Source organism: Rhinolophus sinicus, chromosome 10, assembly GCF_057876585.1.
Source record: "Rhinolophus sinicus isolate RSI-liver-muscle chromosome 10, RSI-T2T, whole genome shotgun sequence".
Taxonomy (NCBI): domain Eukaryota; kingdom Metazoa; phylum Chordata; class Mammalia; order Chiroptera; family Rhinolophidae; genus Rhinolophus; species Rhinolophus sinicus.
The window spans coordinates 13914061-13922800 of NC_142510.1; positions in this window are offsets into that span (position 1 = coordinate 13914061).

Sequence of the window (8740 nt, forward strand, 5' to 3'; positions counted from 1 at the left end):
ATTGGGCCTACCTTGGCAATTGATTACCACATCCCTTTTATTATAAAGTGAGTTCCTTAGTTAGAAATGATGTTTGTGGGATAGCAAGTTGATGAATAGATCCATTCATCCCTAATACACATCCTATCAGTCTTTCAACTTGAGGTTGATCACGCAGTTCTTCGGATACATTAATTTCTCTTTCCTGAGTGTTTCTGAACATTCTCAAATATGGATGTTCACCATAGGTTTTCCATCTATACCATCCCACATCGCTTTCATTATCTCACCTTGATTAAGTGGTAAGTGATGCCTGGGATATCATAAAGATCCTGAATCTGACTCACAAAGTTCAAACCTTAACATCTCCTTTAGGTTTGCAGTACATGTAGGCCAACGTCTGCAGAACCACGTACACATATCAACACTGCTTCCTAGACCAGAAATCTTGGGAAGCTTAAAGCAGCGATTCTCAAACATTAACGTGCATAGAAATCACCTAGGGATGTTGTTAAAGTGACGATTCTGATTCATGAAGTCTGGTATGGAGCCTGAGATTATGCCTGGTCCTCGGGTCACACTGAGTAGCAAGGGCTTAGCCTTGGAATAAGGAGGGCCCCCGCTCTGAGAAAGACTGGAGCCACCTACACCTGTTTATGTGCAGGTGGCTCTTTAGCCAACCTCGCCTTTTGGAAGGATATCCAGATTGGAAGTCAGACCTTGTCCCTCGACAGCCCCAACCTGTGGAAGTAGGAGATGGGGACCCTGAGCACCTCCCTGACCGGGGAAAGCAGACAGCTAGGGCAGAGACCTAAAGGACCTCCGGGACCAGGTAGTAGGGAAGGCTCACAGGACCCGTCAGTTGCCCAGGTTTGACGGGCATGAACCCCAGAGAGTGCCTCTTTATGCCATTTCGGGGTAAAAGAGTCAGAGCCACTTACTGCAGTGCATAACCCCCGCTCCAAGCTGCAGTTCCCGGCCCGCAGTACTTCGGCTGATAGACGCCCTCGCATGTCTCCAAGGAGACTGCGCAGAACGGAAGCCCCGCCCTCCTATCTAATTGGGCAGGAGAACGCGGCAGGGAGAGGGGTTATGGTCCACTATTAGGTAAGTAAAGAGAGAACTGCAAGGGGTGAAGCAAGGGAAGCAAGGCGACGTAGCCTCTCATTGGTCCGGTTCGAGGGAGCGTGCAGCGTCTCCGGGAAGAGGTGCTACGGCGCTGGCCCCTCCCGTGCTGCGCCTGCGCGAGGGCGGTCCTCGGAGTTGGTCCTCCGGAGTTGGTCCTCCGGGGTTGGTCCTCCGGGGTTGGTCCTCGGAGTTGGTCCTCCGGGGTTGGTCCTCCGGAGTTGGTCCTCCGGGGTTGGTCCTCGGAGTTGGTCCTCCGGGGTTGGTCCTCGGAGTTGGTCCTCCGGGGTTGGTCCTCCGGGGTTGGTCCTCGGAGTTGGTCCTCCGGGGTTGGTCCTCCGGGGTTGGTCCTCGGAGTTGGTCCTCGGAGTTGGTCCTCCGGGGTTGGTCCTCCGGGGTTGGTCCTCCGGGGTTGGTCCTCGGAGTTGGTCCTCCGGGGTTGGTCCTCCGGGGTTGGTCCTCGGAGTTGGTCCTCGGAGTTGGTCCTCCGGGGTTGGTCCTCCGGGGTTGGTCCTCGGAGTTGGTCCTCGGAGTTGGTCCTCCGGGGTTGGTCCTCCGGGGTTGGTCCTCGGAGTTGGTCCTCCGGGGTTGGTCCTCGGAGTTGGTCCTCGGAGTTGGTCCTCCGGGGTTGGTCCTCGGAGTTGGTCCTCCGGGGTTGGTCCTCCGGGGTTGGTCCTCGGGGTTGGTCCTCCGGGGTTGGTCCTCGGAGTTGGTCCTCGGAGTTGGTCCTCCGGGGTTGGTCCTCCGGGGTTGGTCCTCGGAGTTGGTCCTCCGGGGTTGGTCCTCGGAGTTGGTCCTCGGAGTTGGTCCTCCGGGGTTGGTCCTCGGAGTTGGTCCTCCGGGGTTGGTCCTCCGGGGTTGGTCCTCGGAGTGGGTCCTCCGGGGTTGGTCCTCCTTCGTGCGGGAGACTCCGATAGCGAGGAAGTGTGGGGGCGGAAGTGCGAAACTTAAGGGAGCCCGACAAGCTTAGTAATCAATATAAACAATATTTCAATGCAGTGTTTTTAAAAAAATCAAAACTCATGCAAAAATCCTTGAACAAAATATCAAAAATTTAAAAAAAAAAGATCAGTAAGATGGAAGTTAATTTAATATTATTGAAGACATTCACTTGGTCACGAGAAATTGTCAAATATGGCGATTCTCTCCAAGATAGGCAAAGAAGTAGATTCTGAAAAAATTATTGATGAGTTTACTTCCACTAAAACTGATGTCAAAGATAAACACAGCAGACGTTAAAGTGGTGAAAACGATTTTATTCAGTAATTACAGTACGGGAAGGAGCTGAGCACCATCCCAACGATAAGTATCTACTGAGAATATTTATTTTAAGTTCTTTGCAGATACTTTGACAAACAGATTGCTACATCTCAGTAAGTTGGCAAAGCTTAATATGCCTGGCAATGATAGGTCCATGGTATTTTCACCAATAGGAGCATGTCTTCATTTTTCGCAGGGTCAATCATTTTTCTGCCAATGATTTTTCGCAGGGTCCTTTTCAAATTCCTGTTCCTCAGTCTGTAGATGAAAGGGTTCAGCACGAGGGTCACCATTGTGTACGTCAAAATAGCTGTGGTGTACAAAGGACAAAGGGTTGAAATACATAGCAATGATGGTGCCACAGAAGAGGGAAACCACACCCAAGTGGGAAGCACAGGTGGAGAGAGCTTTCCATCTTCCTTTTGTGGATGGGACTCTCAGGACAGCACAGATGATGTGGCTATACAAAGCCAGATGCAAACAAAGGAGATGGTCTGACTTCTGTATGGTTGGCCAGCATCTTGGGGACAGTGGTGGAGAAGAAGCAGATGTCCACGAAGGACAAGTTGCTGAGGAAGAAGGACATGAGAATATGCAAGTGGGAGTCCATGTCATGGCTTGGAGGATGAGCAAGTTTCCCAGAACCATGGCCAGGTACATACTCAGGAAGAGGATGAAGAGGGGCTGCTGCTTCTGGGGCTGCCTGCGAGAGCCCCAGGAGGAGGAACTGAGAGACACTCGACTTGTTTGCCGCTCTCCTGGGGCTGGGAGACTGGGCCCAGAGGAAGACAAAGCAGGGAAAATTCAAAATCCTGGAAAATTATGGATAAGATGGGGCAGTTAAGATTGCAAGGAGAAAGGCCATGTGACATAGGTGAGGCATTAGAACTTTGCTCCCTGTGTGTTTTGGCCAGCAGTGGGCCTCTTTGCATCTGCATTACTTCGTTAGCAAAATGAGGGCAGTGTGCTGATGCATGCGCAGATACAGAGATTGTGACAGTGGTTTTTGTCTGTAAATCCTTTGTGTGTTTGAACTTTCTACCATAACCATGTATTTTTTTAAAAGTGTCACAAACACTGCAAATATAAGAACATTAATAGAGACTTAAATATTTATGAGTACTGTAAACACATGTGTAAATGGTTACCATAAGAGACTGAGATGTAGTAAGCATATACCCTAATGTAAGGTATTGATGTCATCAATATCACTGGTGGTGTTTCCTTAGGGAACATTTTTCAATTCCATCATCTCTAATCTGGATATGTTCCACATTCCCAACATTTTTGCTCTGAGGATGATCTCAACGATCAATCAATAACTGCTCCCAGGGTGGAAATGATATTGCTGCTGCTGCTGCTGCTTCCTGGGCTCACATTTTTGGAGCACTTTATAGAGCTCTGAGCCAGCCCTTCTTGGCTGGGTCCACTGAGCTCTCTAAGTCTAACTTGTAAAATTAAAATGGAAATGATCCAGAGGTATGAGCAGAAACTTGGCTAATTTGTGTTCACCACAGTTCAAGGTCTCATAAACAGACAAGACATACACTGGTCATGACTGGGCAATCACGAGGAACTGCTGATGATCTCAGAACTGCTTCTGTGGCTCCACTTAAAAGAAAGACATAGTGAGGAGTTCCCATACAAGCCTTTACACCTTAACAAGCAGTTATTGATGAAGTTCCACTAATCTGACCCTTACCCAGAAACAATGGTAGTCTTCACAGACACGAGAAGTCCCAGGCTTGCTTTACTTTTCCAGACCTGTCAGAAATTATTGATCTGAGGGAAAGGGACTGTCCCTGGGCCTTTTAAGCTAAGTCTGCATGAACAAGGGACTGGAGTGAATGGATTCAACCTTCAGTGCAAGAAGATGTTTGGGGGAATCACAGGGCCAGCTCTTTACAGGAACCTCCATGGCCACTAGGGCCATATTCCCTGAGAGCCTCATTAGAGACAAGCAGAGAGTAATTGTCCCTTCTCTTCCTTGGGCTCTTTTGGATCCAACATTCATAATAAAGACGTCCCTGGAATTATGTAATTGCTTTTTCAGGACTTGGAACATTGGCAATGATGCAATATTGGGAGTAATCATTAGCAACAACTCTTCTTTGACTCCCAGTCCTATATATTATCCCAGCTCCCCCTGAGCTGGGATGGTGTCCTCGTTGGGAAATATACATGATGCTGTATAGGGATGAAGAGAATAGCCTTTGGGTTCCCATGGATCTGTATTCAATTCCCAGATCTACCATTACCAGTAGTGTGACCTTGAGAAAGCTACCATCCTTTACACAAATTTTTACCATTTGTAGAGTGGAGAAATAATATTCACCTTGAAGAATTGTGCAGATTAAATGAGACAATTTATGTTAAATACCTCATGGCCCTTAACCTCATCAATGCACTGGACTAGGACCATGTCAACTACGTAGGTGGGAGCTAAAGGTGTTAAGTGATGTTTACATCCTTTACTCTCTGCTCAATCATCTGTGTTCTGAATAAATAGCATTCGGAAATATTGTCACATTTATCTTCATATGTCAATAATCATTTTTGTAAGAAGCCAGTAAAAGTGGCAACATTGAGCTGCTTATCCACAAGCTGAGCTCGCATGTGCGAGGAGTGGGGCCCCGTGGCTTCCCCCTGTGTCTCCAGGTGGCTGAGGTCCGCATCAACCCTGTGCAATTCAACCTGAACTTCAGGGTACATAGGATACCAAGGGTTGAGTGGGAGGTGCTTCTGGAGAAGGCCGATCACTTGCATCTGATGGAGGTGCCCTGATCTGATTCAGGGGTATGAACAAGATGAGACATTTCTGAGGAAGATGTACCACGTGATGCTGGAGGTGGATGTGTTGGAGGGCACCGTGCAATGTTTGGAGTCTGGACATATGTTTCCCATCAGCTGTGGAATCCCCAATATGCTGCTGACTTTGGAGGAAACTGAGATTTGATCGTGCCAGGCACCAGTTTTTCATTCAGTGACCATGTGTAGCTTTGTTTATGTATATCCTGTTTGTTAGTTTTGTCACGTGTATCCCCAATTCTTGCCTTAGTGACTCGCCACACCCAGTGTTCTTGAACTCAATACATGTTTTCTCACTAAAGTTCAACCCCCTTCCCCTAAAAACAGCCAGTTGACAAGTCTTTTATTCTATATTTTAATCTGGGGGTAAATTAGTTAAAAATAGGAACCATAGGGGAGTCCATTTATAAATTGGTAGAACATGAATGCCAATGAGCAATGGAGAATTCCTGAGTCTAATAGGTACCATTCTATAGTTACTCAAAAAGGAAGATCTGGCTTTAAGATGCCCATACAGCTTTTGATCTTGTGTATTGTAAAGTTTAGTTTCCTGAGTTGATAATATTTAAGAGTTACTAATAAAAAAACATACAGCTAGGTCAGAAGTGGCAATCGAATCCCACATCTATATCCGCTGGAAAACAGTGTTCTTCTAACTAATCTTCCACCTTGGGTTAATTTATAAACAATGTATTCCTCATCTGACTATGGAGTCTTAATAAACATTATTCACCTAATTCTAGTAACTCGGGAGAGGAATCTCAGGGCTATAATGAACCCTCATTTCTCCATCAGACACATTATCAGACATCAAATTCTGTTCACTTTGTCTCCAAAAATATACCAAAAAAAAAAAAAAAATCCACTGAGTTAATTATCAAAGATCTGCAGAGGAAGGAGCGAATAGTCACAGGATTAGTACAGATATTATTTGCACGTGATAGAAAACCAACTCATAATCAGCATAAGGAGAAATGGAATCTATTGGATGGTGTGATTACAAAGTCCAATGTTCTTGCAAAGCCTGTGTGTTTCAGGCAGGGCTAGATATAGGGAGGGATCCAAATACTGACATTAGGACCTGTGTTTCTCTGTCTCTATTCTGTTTACTTCTATTCAACTTCTTTCCACAAACTTTCTCTCTCCATGTGACAGACAAAATGGCCACCAGTAGCTCCAAACTCACATCCTTCAAGACTAGCAATCACAGGGCACATAGAACTTCTCTCTACCAGTGTTTATTTATTAACTCCAGGCAAGGCTGTGATCATCTCTTCTTGAATCATATGCCCAAATCTGAACCATCCATTCTGGCTGGGAGAGAGGGGTGTTCTAGTCATCCCGGGTCATAAACTCAATCCACTCCATTTGGGAACCCACTGATGAACGTTATCCCCAGGACTAAATGGAAGAGCGGAGGAGTTTCCCAAACAGATCAAAGAATGGAAATGGGAAGGCATACCATTGAACAAAAAAATCTAGTCACCATGATCCACTATAGTTACTCCATTAGCTGAATTGGGCAAAGGATTGAGAAGGAACACTTAAGGCTCAATGCTAAATTAGTAAGCTGTTTTAGAAGTTAAGGTGAACTAAAAAAATGTAATCAATGACAACCATACCAATTAGCACCCAGATCTTAGTTCCTAAATACCAATCCCTACTGAAAGAAAATAGGGTTCCTTAGAGAAAGAGCTGGTGCCAGGTCTGGGCAGGAAAAAGACAAGGTGAGTCTAGGACATTATGTTCCAGAAAATGAATTTTACTTTAAAAGTTTTAATGGGGCAACCAAAAAATTTTAATTAACAGATGTGATGTTTGCTGCCTTAGCATCCCCTCAGGAAGCACATTATATTTGGTTGTCCCTCCTTTTTTAATAATATAATACTATGGATATCATCCTTCTAAATCTTGCTAAACTTACAACTCATTCAGAGACACCTGGGCATGTATTTAAGGAGAGTCCTGGCTTTTTCACCCTTCTCTGTAGTCTAGAGCACAAGAAAAAAAGAAGCAATGCCCAACGTAGGCCTTGAACCCGCAACACTGAGAGTAAGAGTCACACGCTTGTGTTTCCAGCTCCAGGCAGAGACAGGAGCTGTAGTGGCCCACCGTCCTCCTTCTTCGAGGTAGGGCAGCCTCCACAGGCACCCCTTGGATATTTCAGTTTTTTGTTTATTTTTGTATTATTTATTTTGACTTAGTTTCAGGTTACTATTTCTCTCTAAAATGAAACACACGCAGCTGGATGCTGAAGATCAAAGTTCCAGCTACAGGTCACAAGTCTTCCATTCAAACACACTCCAATGCTCTTTGTTTCACCATTTCTTAAAGTGTTTACAGGAAGTTCTTTAAAATAATTTCATCCCAGACACCAGGTTTCTTCAATGATGCACAGCTCTGTGACATTTGTTTCCATCCGATTGATGGGAATAAAAAACGATTTCTATTTTTGTCTTTTGGTAGCATAGAGAAGTAAGACTATCAGCCAGATCCCTTTAGTAATCAATGAGGAAAGGAAAGGTAAGAAGAGACCTGGGCTGTGCTGGCTGCTGATTTCCAGTTGTCTTTCTGAGGGTGTGACTTCAGACGTGTTAAATCACACTCATGCCTCTACAATCATTAGTCATAGTAATCTTTTTTTAGATGATAAAAAGGAAAATATCCGATGGACATAAAAATGGTCAAAATATATTTACTGCAGGTCAATTTCTCCCTCCCCCCAAAATACAAAATAACATATAATTGGGATGGTAACTCCGTTGGACATTCCAATTCACCCCATTACTTGTTCCCCATAGAAGTAAGGGGAACAGGCATGAAGTTTTATTAGTAATGTTATAGTAGTAACCAGACATGTTCGTGGCAGCTTATTTGAGGTCCATCAATCAAAGCATGGGTGTCATTCTCTGCCTGCCCACATCTGAACACATTGAGCTACCATGGAAACTACAAAGTAAGGAAAAATATATTTATTCCAAGATTCATTTACTGGGATTTTTAAGCGCCCTACCTACTGTAAAGCCCCAAAGTGGTGATAATGTGGTGATAAAGTGCTAGGAGCTGCTGTGTTTTCTGGCATGAGCTCCCATCCTCTGAGGGTCCTGAGAAGGACTGTGAATTGGTCTTGGAGCCCTCATGTAAGGAGGAGGTGGTCCCATTGGGTGGAACATGTATGGCCCAAAACCTGGGCGGGGGGCAATACCAGGAGGTAGCAGTCGGACAATGGTCACCACAGCTGGAGGACCACTGGAGGGTAGATTGAAGTAGCTGCTAAAAGCTTCTGTTGCTGCAGAAGGAGCCCAAAGAGCTCCTGGTAGTCCTGGAATGGGCTCAAGCTTGATCCCAGAGTCTGTGGTTCCATCCTTCTCTTTCTCTTTTCCTCTGGCTGCTTGAGACCTTCCCCATTTCTCATTGAGTCTCCAGCCATTGACAATCAACTTATTTAAAAAAAAAAAAAAGATTTTATTGGGGAAGGGGAACCGGACTTTATTAAAGAACAATGTGTACTTCCAGGACTTTTCCAAATCAACTTGTCCTTTCAATCTTAGTTGCAGGGGGCGGAGCC